At 38.4% G+C, this 27545-nt stretch overlaps 1 long non-coding RNA gene across 2 annotated transcripts in view; it reads right to left on the bottom strand.

The window, feature by feature from the left end:
• Nucleotides 1-14541: 14541 nt before the first annotated feature.
• The window catches only part of LOC124068574, a 117185-nt gene continuing 104181 nt past the window's right edge, over nt 14542-27545 (bottom strand). The window contains exons 3-4 of one of the 2 annotated variants that reach the window (XR_006844940.1): nt 17608-17751; nt 14542-15677 (exon numbers count right to left, since the gene is read on the bottom strand). This is a non-coding gene — a long non-coding RNA (uncharacterized LOC124068574). Of the gene's footprint in view, nt 15678-16131; nt 16213-17607; nt 17752-27545 lie in introns of those variants that run through there. The other variant, XR_006844941.1, reaches the window with a different exon arrangement.

Below are 27545 nucleotides of genomic sequence, written 5' to 3'. Positions count from 1 at the left end.
TATTAAAAACAAAATTTCTTTCTTGCCATCTATGGCTTCTGATACATGAAATGTGTCAGTAACTTCCCATGTTTAACTGCAGCTTTTAAATGTTTCCATGATTACACCATATTGATGCTTATTTGAGGCTAATGATGCACTGAAAATCTGGCTCAGATTTATTTTGGTGCTGGCACTTTGTAATGTACAATTGTCTACAGAGAAAACGATTGGACAGGACTACAGAGAGAATGTGGGAGAGATAAAGAAGAGGAAGAGATCTCCTCTTTGGGCAAGACAACAAAGTCATGCGGAGGAATAATTCTGGTTAGGCCAGAGAAAAGAGAAGAGAAAGCAGTGCCAGTATCTACAGATGGTAATCAATAAATGAGTTAGAGCCACTGATGAACAGTCTGTTGGATGCAGTTTTCGATGGATGTTGTGTTAGTGATACTGTCACGCTCAGCGCTTGTGTTTAGCGACTGGTGCTATTATTTTTATACACAACAAATTCTTTCTGATAAACAGTACAAATACCGTAATGAATACGGTTTGAACAGAACCTCCGTGTGATGTTGCTGAGGTCTTTAGGAAATAAATGCTTGTCCTGTTACAGACAGATTAGTGTCTTTTTTTTTTCTTTTGATCCCCTGCTGGAAAAGATTTTTACTCGTAGATATTTGCCAGATAGAAGTGACCTGAAAACAATCTTCCAAATAACACAAATAAATACAAACAATCAGCTTAACATGATAGACACAATGTACAGAGCAACTCAATGATGATGCAGGTGAGGTGGATTAATTATGTTGTTTATTAAATGAGGACTCCACCATTTCATGTTGATTTCTGTGGGATAATAATTAATCAGGTGTTTCTTGGTGGATAATGCAATGACAAAACAATGACTGATTTTTATCACTTTCAACAACACTACTGAAACAGTTGATGGATTATGTTTCTGAACCACATAGAAATGACAAATGGAATGATGGTGTTATTATAAACACTTACAAAATAGCCAGTCGCTACCTGTTCTTATCATATTTGGCTTCATTTGGTCCTAAATGGAAGACAGATGTTAATAATTTTTCAACCTGGGATGATGGCACAGAAAATCAATGTTGAATGGATGTTCAATGAGGACTGCATGTCAGTAGTTTCCCTTAGGGTGTCAGTCAGAAAAACTGTTAACAATTCTCCCTTTCCCCTGACAGAACAAAAAAATGTTATTTAACATTTTCGTCCATCCACCCATCTATCCATCCATCCATCCATTTTCTTTTGCTTATCTGAGCCTGGTGGAAGCAGCCTCAGCTGGTTCGTTTTGGCGTAGGTGGCAGTGGCCCTCTCAGGGTATCTCTCAGGGTATCTGAGTACCTCATCTCTAAGGCTGAGTCCAGCCTTCATATGGAGGAAGCTTTATTTAACCATTGTCCGTGATTTCATTCTTTCTGTCACTGCCCAGAGCTCATGACCAAAGGTGTGGGTTGGAATGTAAATAAAATGGTAAATTGAGAGCCTGGACTCCTGGATTTCAGGGTTGAACATGTCAGAGTTGATTTCCACTCAAACTTTCCCACACAAAGTGTCATTTTAACACATTCTGATTCAAATGGTGTTCAATGTTGGAGTTATTTAACAGAGTTAGTCAAGCCTAAGCAAATTAACTCTGTAGAGATGTCAAGAGCAGATAAACCCGTGCATCAATTAATAGTCTGCTGCGCGTCTTCCATGTGCTGCTGCTGGTTTCATGAATGGATGCAGAGTTGGAAGGAGAGTTTTACACAGACAGTAAGTGCAAATCAAACTTGCAGTGTATAAAATGAAATATCTACTGAGAATATATAGGCTACTTTGCTACACTTTTTTTGTCACTGGTACTGAACAGCCAAAGTGTGAGATTAACGTAGCTAATTGTTCTTAATGTAACCACTAGCTAACAATTAAACATTAACGAGCTGAAAATTGGTTCCCTACTTTATCTGTTGCATTTTACCAAGTCTCATGCATGCTTGAAGTGGTATAAAAACAAAGCTTATGTGTGTTATATTTGTGTATACTCTTCTTTTTTTTTTACCAAGTAACTGCTTGGCTGTTCCATAAATACAGAATGCTAATTTAATCTCTCTTCTCAGGCACCTCCCCACCAAAGCTGTTAGAGAACAGTATGCTCTTGGGATAGTAACAGTGTTCCCGTCCCTCAAAGACCCATACTCCAAGAAAGGCTATGTATAGTTATTATTATTGTACTCTATGTTTACAGATTTTTTTGGGTTGTTGGGTTCTGTGTGCACTACAGTGACATTTAAATCATTTTCTTTAAGAGATGAAAATGTGGCCAACAGTGAAATGCTTGAAATGTTGTTGTCAAAAGATGTTTTCTCAATAAGCTGGGTTAAAGTTGATAGAGTGTGTAGAGTACAAAGCTGGACTTGTTGTTTGCAGTTTAATGGAGGAAGACATGCCAATCTTTTGTCAAATACTTGATATACTTCTGGTTGAAGATGACATTTTTTTTATTGAAACACAAGCTATTTACAGAGAACTTTGATGTGCATCACCATGCCTTCAAAGCATTACCAACTGAAGAAAGGTGTGTAATAAAAATAACTGACCTTAAATGTCACAAACCATTTGATATTCAAAGCTCACATGGTGCTGCAGATAAAAGTTTGTACATTATGCCTTCATTTATTATGTTTTAAATGACTGCATGGGGGGGCCTTAAAATAAAGAATGTTTTTGAAAATGTATTGTTTTTCTTGGAATTAATTATTCTGTCATAATTTGAATTATTATTGTATTATCAGGTTATTATTATTTTTATTTTTCAAACAGTGTAGTGTTAATTTAACCCAGTTTACTGAGTTAAAAAGGAACTCTGACATTGTGTTAATGTAAAACGCTCAGTGATAATTTAACCCAGTTTAGTGAGTTAAAAAAGTAACTCTGACACAGTGTTAAATAACTAACTATTTTGAAAATGTTAATTTTACTCTGTAGAGTGTGGAGCTATATAAACCTTGAAAAAGTGTCAAATCAACTCTGTGGGAGTTAATTCAACATCAACCCACGCGACGTTTGTCCCAGAGGAGGGGCCGGACTCAGAGCAAATTGAAGACCCCATATCAGTCAACTACAAAAAAAAACAAAAACAAAAAAACGTAGCACCTCACCACAATAAGGAAACAGGGTCCCCCTTTTTGGGACAGACTTTGCAGAAGAGTCTGCCAGTGAGCATCTGATGGCTAGGTATTGACCCAAGGGGCTCAGTCAGGCACAGCCCCAAAAAAACTTCATAAAGCTGCCACCACATGGAGCCATCACCTGCAGGGATGTGCTCTGGTGTCGGGCGCATTGTATACTCAGTGGAAAAGCTGAAGACTCTGACACGCTGTACATATTTTGGTGGTAATCTTGAGTTATTTTTATTGTTTAAGTAGGGTAAATGTCATTTGCAAATCTTATTTCTTGATCTCAAAAGAAACTGATCATTAAACCTTACTAAAACTGATTTGTTGGTGGGCTTAATTTATGTGACTATGCATTTGCTTGTAGTAAGAAATCCCAGCTTACTCAAATCATCACGGACCGTCAGGAGAAATGTCTGTGTAGATACATGTGTGTGCCAATAGGTACACACACACACACAAACTCCAGCCAGTCAGGCTAATAAGCTTAGTGGCTCCAGCTCGTACCATGACCTATGTCGTTAGAAAGTTGATTCAGTCTCCTAAACAAGATTCTGGGAAGTGATTCTTAGTTATTCACTTTGTTATGCATTTAGTGGTGAAGACAAGGGGATGATGTGGGTCTCACATATTCTATTATACACGTTTATAAAGTACACTGAGAATGTTATCTTATTATTGTAAGAAGTGATAGCTATTGTGTGTTGTTGTGTAAAGGAGGGAGAGACTTATAGACAGAAAGATGGATGGAGAATAATGGATCAATGCTCTGCTCTGGGGCTAAGGGATGCTGTTTTTGATTCATAATTTCCCTTTCAATAGATGGACAGCAAAGCAGGATGGAAGGGGAGAACAAAAAAAGAGTGAGCATAGTGTATATGGAGAAGGGGTTTAGAGGAAAAGAGGACAGGGCGAGCCCACAAAGGAAGAGACCTGAGGCAAATGCATTGTGTGATGTAGAAGGAACTGTAATTGTAGCTTGGCCACTGATTTGGCCTGCTGATCAATACGGTCAGCAGTAGCAGTGGCGGCGACACTGTGACACACAGCTCATGGAGGCAAATAAGGTGCTTAAAAATTTGATTACATTGCGTTACCTAAGGGTGGCACGGTGGTGCAGTGGTTAGCACTGTCGCCTCATAGCAAGAGGGTTCCAGGTTCGAATCCTGGTCTGTGGAGTTTGCATGTTCTCCCTGTGCCTGCGTGGGTTTTCTCCGGGTACTCCGGCTTCCTCCCACAATACCAAAAACAGGCACATTAGGTTAATTGGCTACTCTACATTGCTCCTAGGTGTGAGTGTGAGAGTGTGTGGTTGGTTGTCTTTGTGTGTTGGCCCTGCGATTGACTGGCGACCAGTCCAGGGTGAACCCCGCCTCTCGCCCGTAGTCAGCTGTGATAGGCTCCAGCTCCCCCCGCGACCCTGATGGATAAGCGGTATAGAAAATGGATGGATGGATGAGTTACCTAAATACACATTGAAAATCTCACTCCTACTCTGACTCATAACTCTTTTAGATTCAGTGTGACACTTTCTGGAGATATCATTATCTCATTGAGTACAAATGTCCAATAATACACATGGGAATCATAGAAAAATGATACTCCCTATAACTGCTTGTAACTTTCCTGTGAATCAGCACGTAAATTGTCCTAATCAGATGAGGACTCTCTGCGGGTACACAGCAAACTAGAACTAGCACACACACATAGGATTTGTCTATGCCAGGTGTGTGTGTGTGTGTGTGTGTATTCCTGTAGTTGTGGGGACCAAAATCTATTTGCACAGTCGCACTGTGACCTGAGCCCCCACAATGTAAATCATTAAATATTAGGGTAAAGACTTACTTTAAGGGCATTAAGCCTCCAGGAAATGAAATGAATGTAAGTCTTTGCTATGCCCCCAAAAAATGATGGAAACACGACTATGTGTGTATGTGTGTGTGTGTGTGTGTGGGGGGGGGGGGGGGGGGGTCGTCAGTATGGGTGAGGCAGCAGTCTGAATCCACTGAGTCTCATTAATGGCTTCATTAAAGCCATGGAGATCTCATTTGGACTGAGTGAATTATTCAGCCTGCGAATCAGTCAGACACCTGCAGACATCACCCAGGTAGAGGCAGAGAGGGAGAGACAGAAGGTGGATAGAGATAATAATCCAACAAAACACAAGCAAAAGTGTCACAGAGAGAAGTAACGAGGCAGAGGCTATTAAAAAGGTTCATTTGATATTTTTACTTGATTTTATGGTGCCGAACAGCCTCTCAATGGACACCGAGGGTAGAAAGAAGAACAGGATGAAGACACACAGTACATGAAGAACAATTCAGGCTGTTCTGCAGCAGATGGTGTAATTAATAACATTTCCAAAAAAAAAAGAAAAAAAAAAAGATTTTAACCAGTCTTTGGCATTGGATATGATATCATGACACTGACATGATATTTTGGGTGTGCTCACCTAACCTTAAATGATTTACATAATCTGGCTAAACATTTCAATACTTTATTCTGTCAGACTTTGTTGTTACTGTTTTCCCAGATCTAAGCAATTACTTTGGTGAGTAGAGTGTGGCAACAGAGTAACAAAAGCTGTAGAAATTAAAATTGGTGTTGCTGTTTAATGTTTAACCAATTTACTCTGAACAAATAAAGCTTTGGAAGCACATATACAGCATATAGTATAACCATTGTCTCTATTTTGCCATCTTTTTGCTGCCAAAATTGTGAAAATGTAAAACTACTTTTAAAAACGGCTGGAAATATAAACAATGTTTCTCATTCTTTCTGTCGTTTCTTCTCTCTTCCCTGCCTCTGCCTCTGTCTCATTTCTCATCTTTCACTTTCCATCCCTCAGCCTTCCTGTCAGCTCTTTCTCAGTATTTCCATGTGGGGAGAAGATGGTGGTTGGGAGATGTGATGCTTTCTTGAAGTGTGTGTGTGTGTGTGTGTGTGTGTGTTCTCTGTGACTTTGTGCACACCCTGAAGTCACAGAGTGGCACGAGTCATCATCATTCACATTTAACACTGCGACTCTACTGGTAAAATAGCTATTGTGTGAGTCCCGAAAACACACACACACACACACACACACACACACACAACATGTGCACAATCACACAAATGCATTTTTAAACCGCATGCACATTACAAGAGCTGAAACAAGCTTTTTTCGAACTATGTGAACAGTTAACACACACACACATAGCACAAACACACACATCCACTTTATGAAACTTGGACAAAACGCACAGCCCCCTCCCATCATAAAAACAAAAGAAAAAATAACAAAAAACCTGCATGGAATAAATTCACACAAGGACATGCACGTGCGACCACACACACTCGCCCATGTACACAAACACATGCAGGGCAATCAGTATGACTAAACAGCCTGTGTGGAGCAGTGAAGGCTCTATCAATCACTGCTGAAGTTGAGGGCAGGCAGGGACCTCTAATAGCATTTGTGAATGTGTGTATGGTGGTATACAGTTTGTGTGTATGTAGGTAGTGATTAGTGTGTGTTTGTGACTGAGCGCAGGAAGGTGCAGGCATTACTGATAGCATGTGTATGTGTGTTATTAATTCTGCTCTAACTGAAAAAAAACCAACCACTAATAATTAAAACAATTATTTTGCCATGACTGCATTCACCTTTTCAGATAAGACTTTGTGTACTGGACGCGTCCTTGCTTAAATGTTAGGATGACAATGATGTTGTTGGTGAGATCACCATAGTAACTATGTATACTATAGATTGTGTAGTTATGTCAACTTATGTTTCTTCTTCTTTTTTGCAAAAACAAACTTCGCCAACTGTATGGTTTCATTTTCTCTCTTGAAGCCCACAATATTCAATGGAAATGCTCCTGCTCACTGGCATTAGCCTTTGAATGAAATGACAATGGAGGGGAACCTTAACTGAAACTATAAAGTGAGTAAAGGAGAATTTGATACATGCCAGCAGGGGGTATGATATCCAGATGTCTTCATAACTTTTTGAAGTTTTATGACAAAATGTCTTTCCAGAACCTCCCTGGAAGACTTTTCTCTGAAGGCGTACTTTCTACAAGCCAGTCGCTGTTCAGTTAATGTGTGATGCATCACCTTTCGCCTTTCAAACACTCAGTCAAGCAACAAATAATAAGGGAAAACTCTGTGTGTGTGTGTGTGTGTGTGTGTGTGCTACTTTGCAAAACTTGCTGAAAAAGCATACAGATCTGGTGTGTGAGAGTTCTTTCTGCTTTTTAAAAATCAGTGAGGGAAGAGACATTCTGGGAATGTGTGTCTTTCATATACACAATGTGTCTTTGTGTGTGTTTTATCTCACACTCTTTCAACACATTTTAACAGCATTAAACAGCAGAAAACATCACACATACGTTTGTTTGTGCTTTGCCTTACCTGGACAGTTTAAAAGCAATAAACACACATTCTAGGGTTGCATTTTTATGTTGAACCTGCACTAACATGAAGTTGGGAAACTACTATTTGTCTCATTTGAAAATTCTTTCCTCTAAATGTGGCTTATGCAGAGGCAGCGGCACATCCAGTGCACTAAGAATGAAGTCAGTCAGTCACTTATTGGAGATTCAGCCGTTATTTCATGCACAGTTACACAAGCAGTAAGAGCCGAGGAAGCATGACGAAACACAATTATTTGTTCATAGCTGCACGTATAAGCACATAATATGAGACACGAGAGAAGTAAATTAGGAAGAGTTAGCGAGATGAAGATGAGAAAAATAGAAGGAATCACAGATCCACACAAGTTTGCTTGACAGAAATTATAAAATAATAATTAATAAGAAACTTACACAGTGGTGGAGCAGTACGCATTCAATTTTTGCCCCATCGGATTGGTTTCTCCAGGCGAGCTTGTCGCAGTATGCATACATGCACACCTAAGAAATCCAAAAGTAAGTAATGGTGGGAATGTGGACGAAAGAGAGCAACTGGAAAATAATTGAAACAGATGTGTTCCAAGAAACCGATTAGTCACTTATGCGTAACCATAGATGCCATTTGGTACAGCAAAGTGAGAAATGCAATAACATCTGTGATTGTTCTCATTTGTAACTTTTTACTACAAAGGCAAGGAAAAGTCAGGCACACTGGGAGGCACACATCAGCTACAGCAGAACTGAATCAGCATCACTGTAGTTTTAGACCTTTAATCAGATGTTATTTTTTCAGTTATTGTTCAGTTTTGGTCAGTCACACATATTGCTTTGATAGCTTTGGGTCAGTTTGTATTTCCCTCGATCAAGGTTGGTTTGAGCAAGTGGTTACAGCTTATGTATGGATAGATGTTTGGTATGAAAATTACACAGGAAAAATCAATTAATTGTGTCCAATGTGCTTTCTCAATCCCGATGCCCACCGTCAGCCTGTGTGCTATAACAACTTCCTTCTAGGTCAGGCATGTCAAACTGGTCCACAGGAGGGCCGGTGTGGCTGCAGGTTTTTGTGCCAACCAACCAAGAGCACACCGTTTGAAACTGTCTGAAGACGGAGATCAGTTGATTAAATGAGTCAAGTCTGGTGTGCTGCTACTTGGTTGGAAAGAAAACCTGCAGCCACACCGGCCCTCCTGTGGACCAGTTTGACATGCCTGCTCTAGGTGATGTTAACATGTTTTAGGAAATATTATTTATTTCCATGAATTATTCATTTCTATTTGTCAACCTTTAAATAATCGTTCATGATTGCTATGTTTGTAACCTGGGTTACAGTAGCCTCGCCTCAGGACATTTCTTAGGACACAGCTCTGGAACTGAGAGAGGGCATTTAATGACTGCAGGTACTGGAAAAACAACAACAAAACCAAAACAAAAAAATGGGCTAAAGCACTGTGTTAGCAAAACTTATCGCTATGCCCACAGGCACTTTCCCCTTCTAACTACATCTGTATTCAACTCCAGAATAAACTTCTGCAGCAACAAAAGTTATTTATTTACAGTTACATAGATGAAAATAAACATAAACAGAGCATAAACGGTCATTTAACTTTAATCAGCCATGATTCTATCAACTAAGAGAAGGAGAATAAGAGAGAGGAAAAACACACTGAGCACAATTACATCAGCCGGATGTCTGCCACTCTAAATATCTGACATTATCAACAAACTTGATCCTGTGAAACCACACATTTGAGCACACAGAAAAAGAATACAGAACAACTGTCTCTGGTGTGAATATAACATTGTAAAGGGCCAGTAGCTTTTTCAATATAGAAAGATAATAACAAAGTCACCTAAGATGATGAACATGTTAAATATCTTTGGCAAATATTAGCATTCTAGCATTGTTAGCGTGCTAAAATATTTAGGTCAAAGTGCCTCTGAGACCACATTTTCATCTCATCTCCATTTATTCTTTACAAGAGCCACAGTTCCTTCTCTTAATATTTTGATGTTTGTTACATTAGGCTCAATAACATCTGAGTTTAGGCTGCAGAGTCAATCAATGAAGAAAGTATTTTAAAAAAAAGACAAAAACCTTTTTATTCACGTATGAAGTAATCTCCCAACCTTAAGCTGAATGTGGTGATATATACTGCTCAAAAAATACATTTGACGTTATTGTTCAGTCTTAGGAAAAAGTCTTTTCTTCAGTCCTGAAACATTCAAATACGACAATTCCCATTCAGTCTTGCTGAGGGCTCCACATAACCTAGAAGACCAACCTTGTCCCTGTGAATAAAGAGAGACTTTGACAATGAGGCAAGAGGCCAAGAGAACAGGAATAAAGTATCAAAATTAATTTAATTCCCTGCTGAGTTAAATTTCTGAGCAGTCTCTTCAGTCATCCTTACTCCAGTTGGTCATTATCTTTATCCATGTCTGCTCCATCCCTCTGACAATGAGAAGGCAATTACATATGGGCATGAATATACATTGTGAAAATTATTAAATGGTGATTTCAATTGAAGTAGAATATTGAAGCACATATCTATTTAAGTGGACACAAGCCATTGCCACACTGTGAAGGGTGACATTCCTCAATGGGAGAAACCCATTCAATATATATTTAATGTAAAATTTATTTAATTTAAATTCTGATTATGATGCATTTCAACATCAAAATGTGTCTGCAGTTAAGTGTAATAATATATTCACCTACTGCCATGTAATTCAGTTTCAGATGCATGAGATTTTCAGAATGAGATAAAAGGCTAAATGTGATGTGCTCTTTCTCAAATGAAGTACCTGAGGCAGATTTAACCCCTTTTTTTGTGGGGTGTCGGTGGGGTTTCTTTTAAACACCTTTTTTGTTGAGGTGCCATCTGCCTTTTGAGTCAACCTGCCCAGGTGGAGGCAGACAGAAGCTGCCAGGGTCCAGTGGAGGACTTACAAAGGATTGTTTGTGCACAGCTGGAAAGTTCCTGCAGGGAGACAAAAGCTGTTTTGATTGTGCTGAGGTAGATGGTGGCCCCAGGCTGCACTGACCTGGGATGTTAGGCGTAAAAGATAGCCCCCAGCCCGGTGTCGAGTTTTGGGTCTAGAGATGCTATCATGCCTGAAGGGGAGAGCTACAGGAGGGGAAATAGTGCTGCGTTCTCAGAATGAAGTTGCCCTTTTCACATTTTCAGAAAATATACCATTCCGATGTTTTGAATCTGTGTTAAATATGGTCCTTCTAGCTAAAACGGATTGTGGTTGGCATCTTTGCTTTCAGGTGATGGGAAAGAGAAAGGTCATGCAATACTGAGGCCAAGCTTCAAACTTAAAATCTAGAAATTGCGGACAATGTGTGAATTTACAGTGTTTTTGAACTGACCCAATATTGTCTGTTCTTTCCCCTCTTGCTTCTATGTTATTCTGTGGTACGTCATTGCCTAGAAATGGTTGCAGGTTCTGTTGGGAAAAACTTGGTCAGTAACTGTGGTGTTCTTAAAAACTTCAGAGGAGTAATCACACTCACTGCAAACCTTTGGTTGGGAACACATCCCTGAGGTTATTATTTAAAGCATATTTCATAAATGTAAAAACTCATTATCAGTGAAGCAATGACAACGTTTAAGGTTTTCATAAACACATCCACGTATGTCTTTAAAGTTAAAATTTATATGATATGGCTGAAATTGTTAGTTTGCTGTAAATCACGTCTGTCAAACTAGCTTATGATCTTGAAGTTTGTCTGTCTGTTGTTGTCTCTCCATGATCTAAGGTTGTAGACGAGGCACAATCCAATCAGCTCTATGGTCATTATAGCTAGCTCCACTGCTAACTGAGCTACCAGTAGCTAATGAAGCGACAGCTGTAAGATATCTGAAGCAAACTGTATAGTGGGTAAAAGTTAACAAACAAGGCCCAATCTCTCCTAGTAACAGTTAGGCCTTGTTTGTTTACTTTTCTGAAGAACCCACATTGTTGTAATGTGCTACTGGATGCTTGTATTTCCCTCAGGATCAATAATGTATCTATCTATCTATCTATCTTTCTATCTATCTATCTATCTAGTAAGCAGCAGCTGGCGGTGATATGCTGCCTCCTGTATTATTTGAGCTCACTTTGAATTTTGCCCTTTTAAAATGAATATTAGTCTCGAGATTTGGAAAATTGATTTAAAGGGAAAGGAACATGAAAAGGATTACTACTAAGATGAAACGGTATGCTATGCAGGATTTGTTGGTTGCTGTCTGTGAACACACCATTTAAAGCTGTGCCCTTTCACCTCAACATAATGACTGAGACAGAGAGAGAGAACAGTGGTGGTCAAGCAAGTTAGATGGTGAATAATGAGTGAATCAGAGACAACATTATTCATTGATTGTTTCACTGCATTTACGCTCTAAAGTGCAAGATTTAGACAGATTTAGATATAGATTTTTTGGTGAATTCAGTCCACTGTTTGGCTCTCTGCTCTGTGTGTGTGTGTGTGTGTGTGTGTGTGTGACTGAGAGGGATTACTTTCATATGAGTTTCTATATTTTTTTTTTTTTCAAGAAGCTCTCACATATTATACCTTTAATTACTGTAAATAAAGAAAATGTTTTTGTCACTAATTGGTAGATTATTGGACTCTAATACTAATTAATGGCAATTAATAAACCTGTGCTGGTTCTCAAAAACTTGGTACTTTTGCTCCCCGCTTTTTTTCAGTGTCATTGATGAGCTTCAGGATGCTGTGCATTAATTTGCAGACTGGCCGTTCAGTTATGCTGGTGGAGTCCTCCTCAGAAAGTGTGTGCTTTGTCATTTAGTAAATATTGGAGTTGTGTTTGCGCTCACAGTGATGTAATTTCCTGGTTAGCCAGGTGAGTTTGGGGGTTATGTGACCAGATGGAGTCTACTTTGAAAGTTCCCATCCAGACATGTTTAAAAAACAAATAACTATAATCTGCACTGAATAATAATAGATCTATATGGGTTTATGTATTGTTTCCCTTCAAGTAAGTAATTTCAAATAAACAGATAAGAAGTAAACTGACTTCCTGGTTAATTCACTTCCAGTCCAGTCACTGAGAAATAACTGGGCCTGTCTGTGTCTGTAGAGGTGACACATTCCCTCCTTGACTTTCATTTGTGCATTCATTTTCCATGTGGGCTGGCGTTACACTGGCATGTATGAAAAAATGAAACAGAAACAGAAAATACTTATAATTTACTTTAATGATATGCATCTGAAAACAGCTATAGCGCTTCAGTAAAAGGTTACTGACTGCCACTCAGGTGTATCAGTTACAGTAAAACTAATTATGCAATAGACAGCTGGTGATGAGAACAGCTCTCAGGTTTTGGCAGAAAAACAACAGCATGAGGCATTTGTTCAGACAGCTAAATTATTTTTTCTCCTTTGGTTTTCTCACGAGCTCTTGAGATCACACCAATACCTGCTGTTTGTAGGTATAATGTTTACTGTGGCCTCCATGTTGGTTTAGTATAGTAATATGCTAACATGTTAATCAGCCCTGAAGATTAAGTACAACTGAGGCTAATGGGAATGTCATTAGTTTTGCAGGTATTTGGCCATAAAACAAAGCAATAGACTGAAATCATGATCTGTTTCATGATTGAGCTCTGGCCTCATGCAGGCAGTGCTGTTGACTCTGTTGTATGCTGGGGTGAATGATTTACTGCAGCAGCCTTTTCTTCCTTCAGTGCCAGCTGCTAACAGCAGCAGCAGACAGCTGCTGGCCTGGTGTCTGCAGAGCAGCAGCACATTTCTGATCCTGAGCCAATCAAATCAAACTCAGATAATAGCTCTGAATCAAACAGGCTTTTAACTCACAGCCTGCTATGCTGCTCTTAGCAAAGTAGTATCATTAAACTTGTTTGTTCCCCTTTTTGGATTGTAATTGCCTCCCAGAAAAAAAGAATATTATTTTAATCATTTAATCAAATGCTTATGTGTGTTTTTCTGTAACCCTGGCATCAACATATCTGTTACATGTTTGAAATGGTTTTGGATCCATTTTAGAACAAATCTGATACATTATAAAAAAAATAAAATCCACTCAGTGTGTTTGTAAAGTCAGCTCATTTACAACTGACACTGCATCTTTCGGTTTAAGAAAAACGTTTGCAGCCACTACTAGCAATGTGATAAAGGTCATGACACAACATGGTGTGCAGGCATGAAGGTTGTAAATGTGCACTTGAAATTTCATTTTACTTTCACAAATACTATTTTAACTTGTTTCTGTGGCTAACACACAGAGTTTCCTCCCTCTATAAGACATTACATAGCTCAAGGAAAATTTATTGAAAAGGGACAATTGTCTTTTCACTATCAACTTCACAGGAGGCAAGTGCTTTCGCCTCCTGGAAATGATGCAACTTTCAGAGGTGTCCATTATTTCTTAAGCTCTGGTTTCATGAAAAGTAACACAGTTGATGACAACATGAGTACCCGATTTAATATTTCTCTCAACATTTTACACAGATTAAGAATACAATCCATCATGAGTAATGAAACAACAGTTGAGGTTCCATTTAAGTTTAAGTTCAGCACCAAATGCTGTAGTGAGCTGCTGATCATTGGCAGTGGATTTAGAACAAAGAAAGGATGTCAAACACTCAGGCTCCATATGCATTTCCCTTTATTGTGATGACACTTAGACCTCAAAGAAGGCCTGATGGCCAAAATATTATCACCATAAAAAAAAAAAAAAAAAAAATTACATATGGAGCCAGAGTGTGTGATACATACATCCATGTAATGCAGCAATTAATGTGCTGTGTAGTTGAACACACTGACAAGGTCCCTCATAGTTTCCTAATGGCAAAAGTAGACATTCACTGTACAGTAGTATACCCAGTACTGCAGGTATGAACAAACTGTTTTTGGTCATACATGCAGCAGCAGCTGTAAGTATACGCGTATATCAAAGGAAAATAGACTTGATGTATAACAATATGCTGTAGTTATTGAAATAGAGCATATCTGTTCCGTCAGATGTATGTGAGATGGACAACTGCAGCTCAGGCGCCTTCCCTGTCGACATGCCGATAGAATCCGACCCTCTGCTCCAATTTTGAATTTTACTTGTTGTTGATTTACATAATATTTTTGTTATATTTTAATAAAATATTATCCACAGATCAAAATCAATGGCGTTTAACATTGTAAAATTAGTTAACAGTGAAGTTTTGTTTTGTCACACACACTCATTCAGTTCTTGTTATGTGTTTTGTTAAAGTCAAGCTGTTCTTTCATACAACATACCAGGTCCAATGACGCTTGCTTCTGACCTTTTACGACCTCATCAAGTCTTTTTTTAAAAGGTCTGACCCCAGAAGGTTGTGGTAGAAAAATACCATTAAAAAGCCACTCTTCTTTGATAATGTTTTTTTCTTCCTTATGCTGGTCTGTGTGCTTTTACTTTTTTGTGGAAAAGTATAGTGATTGTCCTTGAAGTTACTACAGCCATAGGTTTTTTCTCTATTTTTCAAGTGTATACAATTTAGTCAATGTATTACTTTCATAGACAAATAGACAACATGAAGAAATATAAATGTGACAATTCAAAACCAAAGAACATCTGAAACTACCAAAGTAGTGACAATTTGCCTAGTGTAATATAGTCAATCATTTTAGAAAATAATAATCACAGTGATGAAGTAATAAGACTCCATAATCACAGGTGGCCTGCCCTCCACCAGCTACAACACAGGCATCACACAGAGTGGTGAGGCATCATCACAAAGTTCCATCAATGTGCTTCTGACTATCAAAGCTCAAACAGCAATTTAAATTTGCATGAGGGTGAATGTGAACAGCAACAACAAAATGGTGATAATAATATAGTCAACATCTTGGCATTAAAAGTTTGTTATCCAGAAAATATTGTAAAAAAATATTACAGAAAATAAGAAGCACTGATGTAAACACAGACTCCACTTTCCCTTTTCCTGCACTCTGTCGGCTCAGGTCTTTCCCTCAAGGGCAGCAGTTTGTTCTGAGACGTGTTGGAGACAGTCTCTGTACAGATGTGGGCTCAATGGTCCTTGGATTGCTGTCCTCTCCCCTGGACTGTTAAGGCTATTCTGGTTGAACAATCAAAAGCTGACATGGGAAGTGACCATCCACTGCTGTTAATATAAATTCTGCACCTCCTTCTACAAACACAGTGAGTGTATATCTCTCATACTTAAAACACTTTTCAGCAATAAAGCAAAAAAAAAAAAAAAAAAAGAAAGAAAGAAAGAAATGTAAAAAAGGTTGTATGATCGAAGGCACAACAGGTTGGTGCATCTAGACTTAGACTTAGACTTAGACTTAGACTTTCTTTATTTGTCATTTGGATTTTCATCACAAACGAAATTTCGGTACAGTGGCTCAAGCATAGCAGGAATTACCGACATATTCTTTTTAAAAGAAAAAAAAGTAAAAAATATAATATATACACACAATAAATATGCAGTAAAAAGTACTTGAAAGTGAGGTATTTTGTATAAAAAGTCAGTCAGCATATAGACATATGTAATTATTATTGCACAGTGAGTATTTGTAATAAATAGTACTTTTGTAGATGCGCTGGCAGAGGTATCTGATATCTGATACCCTGGAAATGACGCTGGGCTCAACTAGCAGTTAAAGCCTGTTAAAGAAAAGGAAGGGACCAATGAAGAACAATGCCCATGAGTGAAACTCATAGTGAAACTATCAAAAAATAGAATCAGAGACATCATCACTGGTCCTGTGCATCTGCTTCATCATTACTTTGATGTTCTAAACAGGTTAATGTTTTCTTTTGGAGTTTAGCCTCATTTGCAGTCATTAGTTTAGCATGAATTAAACATCTGTGCGGGTCTACCACTTATTCTTGTAAATGAGAAGGTTGCATTAGCATAGCAGATGGCTTGATACTTGGGGTGTGAATACACTTAAGGAGCAATGATCTTTAGCTCTCTGTTACTTATTGCTCTGTCCTTCTCTCTCTCTCTCTTTTTCCCCACATCTTCTACAGTAAAATGTTTCCAAGCACATGTTCAAGACTCACAGATAATGTGTGTCACAGAGCTAAAAATGCTTTCCACATTCTGCAACAAGACGTTCTTTTGTTAAGGTTATACCAATGTTCTCATGAAGCCAGAGGGGTGCTGATGATGTTTTTCTCTCCATGTAACTGGCAGAAAAAAAGGTGTCACAAAAATCATCATCCCACCAAACGTCTGTGCCTGATGGTTTACATCGTTTGTATCATTTGTGTGCAACTCAGGCTCTTTATCCAGAGCTGGTCCCAAATGTTGTTTAGTATATTCCAGTCAATTCAATCAATTTCATCAGCTCTGGGATTGGTATGCTGTTAATTTCAATTCCTAATGTTATTTCATGTAGTGAAATTTATTAAATTAAAGAGTGAAAAGTAGATCCATCACTTGTTTGTCTCCCAGTCAGACAAATCTTCTAAATCCACTACCAATAAGCATCTACTGATAAAAACTGCACACTGGTCCTTGTATTTGTGGTGTTGTGTGTAGACATAGACATATTACACACTTTTAAGGTATTAACACAAGCAGGCTATTACTTGTATTCTATGTTTTCCAGGCGGTTGTGCGTGAGAACTCTGATGTCTGGATTGTATGGGTTTTAGTCCCATCCAATTACAATCTAATCTTTTAAAACACACATTCAGGTTCATTAGAAAGGTGGTTTTATGCCATTTTCATACCATATCAAATAAGGATGAATGGGATGTTGTTCTGTTCATATCTGTTAAGGCTTAAATTTTTAACTGACTAGAATACCTACATCTCTAGTGGTGATCTTTATTTGTACTCTCAGTTGTTGAGGTTCCCTTTCATGCAATTGTGGGGTATTTAACAGTCACCAATATTAGCTTTTTCCTCAAAGGCCTTGAACAGCACTGTGAACAGCATGTCCCTTCAGTCAATCCACAGTGATGTATCCCACTTTTACTTTGAAGTAAAACTTTTACAAATGGTGATGCTACAAGAGACAAAATCCTGTGTATCCAAGCTGTACTTACCAACAGAAGGCTGATATTTGTAATGGTGCAGTAAATGCTGCTGGAAAGCTGAGGTTTTCATTTCAGTCACAATATTGTATTATTCTTGCACTGTTGTACATGGTGATATCATGCAAGCAACTCTCCCACACCGGCCTTGAGAACCTGTAGAGATGTTACATGGCATAATGGTTAGCACTTTGGCCTCTGGATTAAGTGATCTGACTTCAAATCTCAGAGGGACTTGTACTGACATCGTCTAACTGACCTGAAAGATCTCAGATTATATTTGGTAGGACTGACATGGTCAGGAGTGAAATAGTTTCGAGTTAAATACTAGACACATACTTTGAATTCTGTCTGTTCTCAACATAAAATGGAGTTTTCACTGAGATAAGATATAGATATAAGATATAAGATAAAACGGGCTAGAAAACTGACCCTCAAGTGAGACCCTTCCCAAAAAGGGAGCTACCTAAACAGTTCAAGTTAACAAAACTAATACAGTTGCATACAATGCTTTTTTCAAAAAGTTCACCATTTAATATAGTATATACATACATTTATAAAAATTTCCACTAAATCTAACGTTTGCACAGTCAGGATGGCAGAGCGGCAACCTGTGGAGTTTTATATGTGTGTGAGTATAACATTACAATACTTCAAGGTACTGAATTGCGGACAGGCAACAAGCCACATGGCAAACTTCAGCTTCATTCACGCAGAAGACCTGCATGACCAGTTGAGCAAATATCACACGAGTGCACAATGATACTCACACATAAATATGAAGGGCACAGCCAGCCAAATGAGTAAATATCACAAACATGCCCACAGAAATACACACCTCTGCATCCACAAAGAGGGCCAGCTATGCCAGTTGAGTAAATATCAACTGTGAAAAAAAAAATATCTCTGATAGGTGGGAGAGAGATGAACTCCAGAGGGTACAGATGGGCCCTCAGCACCCACAAAGATGCTAGAAAAATCCATTTGTGTATGAATGGACAGCCAAAACATATTAGACCAAATACAATAATCACTCCTTTTATAGCACCTATTTTGACTTGTCATACAAGGAAAAACACAGGTATTAATAAGGTGCTAACAAAATTAATGATGGCTGTGTTCCATTCAAGTCTCAATGGAATTAAGCCACCATTAACCAAATTATTTATCTGTGGTATTCCTACTGTGACATGTCAAAATACCTTAGAAGACCTTGGTAGATAAGGTATATCTTTAAGAAATATAAAACATGAAAATTTTATTTCAGATCTAAAACCATTAAAATGTCTACAAAATCCATTGATTCAGGGAGCTTATTTTTTACTACATAAAGAAAGTTTTTGGCTGACCAAAGGCTGTCTCAGATAAACCCACTGTCCTATCAGCTTCAGCAAACACTACTTCTGACCACTGATAAAATTGAATTGCTTTATACTGATTCTCACAGAGCAGAGTGAAAGTTTGGTAATCTAACACAATCCTCTATAAAAATAAAAATGTTTTATGACCTAAAATATTTGGGGCTACGTTGACTTTGGAAACATTTGAATCATCAAAACATTGCCCCATGGATCTATTAGAACTACTACAGCTAATCCAGATTGTAATCTATAGGCTGTATCTTTGGAAGATACACACATGATTTGTCTAACTAACATTGCTAAAGCCTCATATACAATGCAGCTGGACACATTTTTGTATTGTATTTTGTATTGTATTGTATTGAAAAAAAATCTAACCTTCCACTTCAAAGTAACACACAGCCAGGGCACTGGTATTAACATGATGTGACTGCACTTGAATGCACCCACAAAACTGAATCGAGTCTCTTAAAAAGAGTGACTGTCATCATGCCTGAGACAAAATCTCCATTGTTAACCAACTTACCAGATCACCAGAACAGGAGGTGGCATGACTTTTATTGCTCTTAATTAATAATGAATATTACCATCAGACTAAGTCATCTGTTTTCAAATGACTACAATTATTTGTTATTACAAAATTAAATTAGTGGGCTGTGTGGTGAGAAACAAAGGCAGAATAGATCAGAGACAGAGGCTCACTGTTGGATATTGTTGAGTGCTTTGATTATTATAAGGAAACGATATGCTGATGGTGTAGCATTTGAAACGATTCCTGCCAACTGGCATACTGGTGAAATGAAAAATAATAATAAAAAAAGCATTTGTAATCAATATTTCTGCAAACTCTGGAAAAGTTTGGGAACTGCTGTCCTCAACCAGCTGCAGATGTGCCAAATCCAACCAGACAGTGGAATCCTGGAGAGGCTGACATGCTGTACACTCCACAAGGAGACCCTCCTCACTAGAGTGTGTCACCTAATTGAACTTTAGCTGCACAAGAGGCATGAAGCGGGATCTCATTAAGGCAGCGAGCATGAAGGATAGATCTCTCTCATATCTGTGTTTTAATTGCCAGCTCTCCTTCATAATCAGATTAGCTTGAGAGAGCAGCAAGAGCCAGATAAGACAAAGGAATAATTGAATTAGAGGCAAAGCAAGAGGGGAGCATGAGGGGGAGGCAGAAGAGGCTGTTTGTGAGAGAAAACCAAAACACTGGCTGATTGTGAGAATCAATGCATTATGAGAGGAAACTGGTGTTCGCTAATAGTGTCTCCTCTGATCACTACAGTGTGTTGGCTAATTCATAGTGCCAGGTTTGCAGGACAGGGTTGGCTGGAGTTTGGGCATCATTATTCTGTTTATTACAGGGTTATCATTATGGCAACAGCTCTGTCCGCCTCTTGAGAAGATAGTGGTTATCAAAGCCTCTCATCATGCTGATGAAAGAGTCGAGATGTCTGCAATGGTCTGATCCGTAAGCAAAATAAAAGCTGCTCTCTTTTATCTGTATGGTTGTGGAATGCGTATCCATGCAGGCTCACATTGAAAGGCTGATGCGAAGGCCTGCAAAGAGAGGACTGTTTTTCTTTACTTACATGCTTATATCATTCAATATTATTTTGAGTAAATAATAAAAATTATATTATTTTGTTGGCAGCCAAACATTTATCAAGAGTTGTAATGGCAGTAGAAAACAATGTAATGCCAAAAAGGAAGCACACCACACAATTTCTAACAAATTCCTTTGACTCTTCTAGCATATTCCAAACACAGATCTGAACACACACATTTCATGGCTTACAGAGATACAGACAGTAGCTTTGTTTTACACCACTGGACTCAACCCATCAACAGCCAACTGTAGACCACATCATCAACATTTAAATTAGCTACCTTAGTACATTGTGTTAAAATGTGTAGCTAATTGAGTAGTTTTACGCTTTAACTTTTTTTACCATCTCACACTCATCCTTACCGAAAGACTAATGAGACATCTTGTGAGTTCCTCATTTGTACTGAAATAGATGTAAACAAAACTTAAAAATGAAATAATACTTTAATACATAAAGTGTTTCAAACCAAAGAGGCTTTTTCCTGTGTGGCCAGTTGCTGTGATGTTTGTTCATGTTCAGCTTGACTGTTGCACTCATACTCTCTGGGACAGGGACATTTTATAATAAAATATCGATTAGTACAGTTTCAAGTTTTAGATATCCTCATTCATATACATATGAATATATAAACCAACATAATTCATATGGATTCATTCAGTTCCAACATTTTATTGAAACGACCAATGAGACTTTGGACAGTATTACAGGCAAAAAACAAAAGCAGACAGCAAGTGATAGATGAGATACAGAGAAGTTGAAACAGAACAAGCATGGAAAGCATTACAAAGGTCAAACTCAGTGCAGTGTACTTAACCTATGGCACACTCCGTCACCCACTGAGCCACTGGGGAGACCCCTTCATTGTGAAGAGTTGCATCAAAGAGAGCAGGCAGCAGGGTACAGAGGCTGCCCCTGGGCAAGCCCTGGCATAAAAAAAATGTGAGTACTCTCTAGTACTGCAGTGAGTACTCTCACTGCTAATGTCTAATATCTAATGGCCTTAATCAAAAGCCCCCGCGACGATCCTCTCAGAACTGTGTTGATAAATCACAGCACTAATGAAAAATGGGCCATATCACAGCACAGTGCTGGTAGGCTACGACACAACCCCATTTGTTAAAGCAGCTTCCTGTGGTTTTGGTGTAGATTTACTTTACCTCTATCTCTCTCTCTCTCTTTTCTATTTCCCTTTACTTCTATCATTTGTATGAGTATCCCTTTCTCATTTGATATATCCTCTCTTTGTCATCTGTTTTAACATCTCATTATTTTTCTGGCCTTTCATTTATTCACCATCTTCCTGTGGTTTTCTTTATTCTTTTTTATTCTGTGTTTCTTCATTACCCCCACAGCTCACCCCCTTGTCTTGCTTTCCTTTGCTAGCCAGCAGCATCCAGCTCTTTACTCTGATCTCTGCTTTTCCCTTCTTATTTCTCTCTTATTTGTTCCTAACACTGTTCAGTTGTTTCAGCATCTCTGTCTCCCAGTTTCTCTTTGCCTATCTGTCTAATTTGTTAACCAGTGGTGTCGTGTTGTGTTCAGTTCTGTGGTCTTGGTGGGTAGACTGCATGGTGAACAGCGCTGCTGTGAGGAGGTAATTAACCGCTCCTCATTTAGACAACAGGGTCAATCAGCAAGACACAATGACTACATGTGGGCTGGAATGCCAATTGCAGTGGCCTCAGGCGTGCACACACACACACACACACACACACACACACACACACACACACACACAAATGCCTACTCAAACACCCTTTATGGAAAAAAAGGAACAGTTAATTTAGAATCTAAATTCATGCTGATGATGCAAAAGTCTTTCTGAATATGGAGAAAAAAAATTGAAAATGTTTATTTCTTAATCAAATTTAAAACTACACTTTTAACTAGACTCAGTGCCACGTAGCAGCAGCTGGTACCTGTTTCAAAACTGGTTGAACTGCTATTCCCAGAAATCATGTAAGGTCCTGTTCATACCTGCGTCTTAGGTGAGCCAATAGTACGATTATTATGATTATAATAATTATAGTTATAATCATTTTGGAGACTCTCAGAACCACAAGTAACCCTGCATTATGGATAATGGGGTACTCTGAGCTTTTTAAAACATGATGGTCCCTGAGCATTACAGGCTTTCTATGTGAGGAGAAGAATTTTAAATTCTATTCTGTGTGTTACAGGCAGCCGGTGTAGAGAAGCCAGAATGGGAGAACTATGATCTCTTGTGAGTACGTGTGCAGCAGCATTCTGGATCAGCTGGAGTCTTCAGAGATTTCTTTGGGCGGCCTGATAATAGGGAATAGTCTGAATCCAGTAATCTAGTCTGGAAGTAACAAATGCATGGACTAATTTTTCTGAATCTTTTTGATACAGGATGTGCCTGATTTTTGCAATATTACACATGTGAAAGAAAGCAGTCCTTGAAATTTGTTACATGTAGCTTAAATGACATATCCTGATCAAACATAGATACCTTACTGAGGTGTTGGACAATAAGGTAATATTGTCCAGGGCAGCCACATCTTTAGATAATTTCTTTCCCAGCACAATATTTCAGTTTTGAGTTTAGTAGCATTTATAAACGGAACAGTAAGCACAGAACCTACTATGCTATGCTGTGCTATGATTCACTCTAAAGCCTGACCGGAAATCTCAGATGATCACTATCATCCCATCCCCACCAAATTCACTATTTTACATTCTGACTTAGCATTTTCTGTCTGAGGAAGAAGTTTATCAATGTAATCAGTGTTGCTTGAATACATATTTTTTATTGCTTTCACTAGAATTGTACTATAAAAAGGTCAATGCATAACATATAGTTACACACACACAAACACACAGGCACACACAGAGATCAATGTCTGCTTAATTTGAAATTCCCCAGCTACAGATTTTATGAGCATACATGTGGGTACTTGGTGGATGATGTTGAGTGACTAACATGAGTGACACAGATTAGTCTCTCTTCCCATATCTGTCTCCTCTAATTTGTCTTTTTTTAACATGAGGTACAATAAATAAAGCTACAACGACAGACGAGTGCTTAGATAGAAATATTGTTTTAGATTCAATAATGCACATTAGAATGGATGCTGCATGCTGTTCATCACTGACTTACCTCTAAAATGTGGTCTGGGCTTAAAGATTAAAGATTAAAGATTAAAGTGACATATTTTGTCATTGGAGGGAACTCACTCCAACGAAATTTGTTCTCTGCATTTAACCCACCCAAGTGACGTGCACACACAGCAAACCCGGGGCAGTGGGCGACCGCGTGCAGCGCCCGGGGAGCAGTGGGGGTTAGGTACCTTGCTCAAGGGTACCTCAGCCATGGACACCGGGACGGGGAATCGAACCAGCGATCCACCGGTTACGGGTCCGACACCCTAACCGCTGATCCACGACTGGCTTGTGTGATTGGCAGGATAATCATCACTGACCCAACTGCTTCCTGTATCTAAAGTGCATAACTTAAACAAAGTCTTTACAGAGCAGAAACTACAATGACTTCTGTGCTAACAGCTAATTGTATCTTTCAAGCAGAGTGAGGAAAATAAATTAATTTAGTCCAAGAGAAAAAAAAACAAAAAACTTTGGACCAAATGTATGTGCTGATAAAAAGTCTAAGTGAGCTTTTATCAATAAGATGGAGACACTAAAATAGGCAGCATAGGATTCCTAACTATAGAGCAATCTTTAAATTGGATCTTTACTGCTCTAATACTGATCAGCCACAGGCCCAAATGCTGTTTCTGTAGCACTAAATGAAATTCTCTGATGTGCTGATTTGAGATACACAGCACAATAGAGGGTCACTATCCAGCTGATCTGAACTCATTCTGCCTTGCCATAACTCAAAGACCCTCAGATAAAGTGAGGTATTTCACATCTGATGTACTTAATTGACCAATTCAACTCAACACAGAAAAGTCAGTGCAGTTGTGCCCAAACATTTTCACTTAAAGAGCGAAAACGGAAGCTCATTGGTGGGCCATAGGATAAAAGCAAGCATTTGTTGTATCACATAACGATGTATTGTTAAAACGCAAAATGGTACTATGATCCCAGGTTTCTTCAGTTGACTGACTTCCTGAGCAAAATGTCTGTCAGCCCACCATTCATATCAGATTATGAAATAACATCAATAATTACAGATCCTACATATTTAAATGGCATTTGTACTTATGAATAAATAAAACCGCCAGCCCCACTTTGGGCAGCTCAGTGTACGCATTTCTGTTCATTGTGATGTAGCTGAAACTCCTGTGAATTTGTGGTCATTTAAAGTGACAGACAAAAGGGGTGTTAATGCAGCACTAATCTAGGTAAGGAAATGATGACTTACCCCACGTCTAGACAGCAAGCACTGCAGACACGTTTTTTCCTCGAATATTTAATGCAACACATCTCTGTCATTTCATATCAATTTTTGCAGCTCTCTGCACCGGCCATATAGAAAGCCAAAGCGCTATTAAATATCTTTATTTGTGCACGACGTCTAGTAAAACGATGTGTTATTTTTCTAAAACAATGCTATTCACAACAGACTCTCATCTGAGTAGCTGTATGTTTCCTAATTGTATTTCTGGGAGGGAAATGCAGTCACAGGTGAATTTAAACAAATGCTTTGGAACAAAGGTGGGGACAAATTATGTTCCAAGGTGATCATTCGCAGAAAAGAGACTTATGGAAAATTAGGCTCTTTTTTAGGCTCTTTTCGGTTGATGAGGTTATCCATCCATCCATCCATTAACTATCGCTGCTCATCCTTTTCCTTATCCCAGGGTTGTCACTTGGGAGTATACACTAAGTCAAGTAGATTGTAGAAGAATGAAATGAGAATGAAAGATTAAATTGTCATAATAACTTTGGTGGTTTCATTTACTCCATACTTGAAACTTTTTATTGCGTTTTTGAATTATGTTTGTTCAAATTATTTTTTCCAGTTTCTTGTCTTAATCCCAACTTTTGCAATAAACATAGCGGCGACGTGATTTGAACCAATGCATCCACTGAAGTTTAGATGCAGTGCCATTAAACACTCAGACACAATACCTCAGGTGTAAACGACCTATTTACTCGGACCAGTGGTTTTTCCAAGGTAAAAAACACAAAACTAGAAGATTAGAACAGTCATTGTTCATAATAAGATCAACAAGAAACAGAGCTACAATTCAGCACTGTTGAGTTCTAAGCAACAATGCTTTGTTTCTGCTTTGACAAGAAGGTTTGATAAACTATGAAACACAAACATTCACCTTTAGCCACCACTGATATCCATGATCATTGAAGCGTGTTGCAGCTCAATTTTTGATCGGTCAGCCAATTCAAATATGCATGAAAGCCTTAAAAGCCACAGCTCAATCACTTTTCCTTTTTGGTATGGCAAGGACATGTTTGTATGAAAAGTCAAACACAAATGAGACAGGATCCTTAGTGCAACATTTCAGGCCACTCCAACAACCATGGTCATGTTTTTGTCAAATCTTGACCTGTGAAATTGTTGTAGCCATCACAAACACATGTAAGGAAGGAAAACAGGCAGACTGGAATGCACTAACTGCTATGGAGCCTGGCAAACATCTATGAGGAATGAGTGGTTTCAGAAATGGATGGAAAGAAGTTTCTTCTTCTGTACTTACAATGTAAAGAAATGCACGTGGCAGAGAGACAGTCGGAGGCCTGAACTTTGTGATCTTAGATTTGCATATCTTTTGTGAGACAAATTTTTATCTACAGTTGTTGGATGAGGAATAAAAGAAAGGGAGAAAAGCTCAGCACACATTGCTTTGCTAAATTCCTTACAGGCTGCAAGAAACTGTAAAGGGCATTCTGGGGAGGAGATTAGTCATTGTCAAAGATCTGTGGTTTTAGACACTTAAGTGGAATATTTCCTTGAATATGAAGTAGTGGCCATCCTACTGAAAACAACACCATTCATACTGGTTCCAAAAGATGAGTGGGCTTAATGCCCATTCATATGCTGTTCTACAACACAGTGAAAAGAAGAATGTATAAGGAAAACACTGCAGGCATTTGTTTATTTCAAAGCTACTGTCTGAAAATATAAATGCAAAACTGCTAATACAAAAACACATCAAGGAGATGAACATTGTTGCTCAACCACTTAATTTATGCTTGCCTGACATGATCTGTTTCTGTCAAACCATCTTTAAGCAGTAAAGTAAGCCCCTTTTCTCATTTCCATCTGGCATATGTGCACATAAATAATGTTGTAAATGATGTGCCTTTAGGTGCTTTGGGTGCAACAGGCTCACTTAAGAGTAGTGACTGAACACAGATCATCTCACAGAAATATGTGAAAGGACCATGACTTACTAACACTGGTATGTGGGACTACCACAAACGTACGTGTCTAATATTATATTCAAACGTATGTAAAATTATGTCTTTTTTTTTTTTTTTTGGTTGCACCAGTAGCATTAATGTTAGTACACTGAAAAGCGAAATATCTTGAGCATAATTTTAAATTTTGTAGTTCAGTCTGATATATTTGGTATCTTTGTTCTCTGGGTTGAACAAACCTTGGCTGCATTTAATCCTGCATGAGGAGCCTTACAGTGGGGACGTTCTGAAGGCGGAAGTGTTAAGAAATGTTGGGAGGCACTGCCCACTTCCATTCAATGCACATGTTAACCAACTGGCCTATCCAATTTGCTTTTCTGTTATTTCTGTCCTATTCACTGATGGACGAAGCTTAATATGTGCTGTTGTAGAAAAACAATTTCCCCAGGGATCTATTTATCAAACATATCAAATGTAATCTAATACTCTCAGTGTCTTTACTTTGAATCTGTTGTGAATTACCGTCCTCTCTTGCAGATTTTACCTCATGTATGCATTACAAAGCATCCCATAAAGACTAGTGTGAACTCTCTCAACTTCCAGCTCCATCCTAACTTTCTCTTCTCCTTTGTGTTTGTGCAAGACAAACTAAAAAGTAGTCATT

This window comes from Scatophagus argus, chromosome 12 (genome assembly GCF_020382885.2).
Source record: "Scatophagus argus isolate fScaArg1 chromosome 12, fScaArg1.pri, whole genome shotgun sequence".
Taxonomy (NCBI): domain Eukaryota; kingdom Metazoa; phylum Chordata; class Actinopteri; family Scatophagidae; genus Scatophagus; species Scatophagus argus.
The sequence above is the reverse complement of the archived record's forward strand: the minus strand, read 5'-3'. Positions and strand labels throughout refer to the sequence as shown.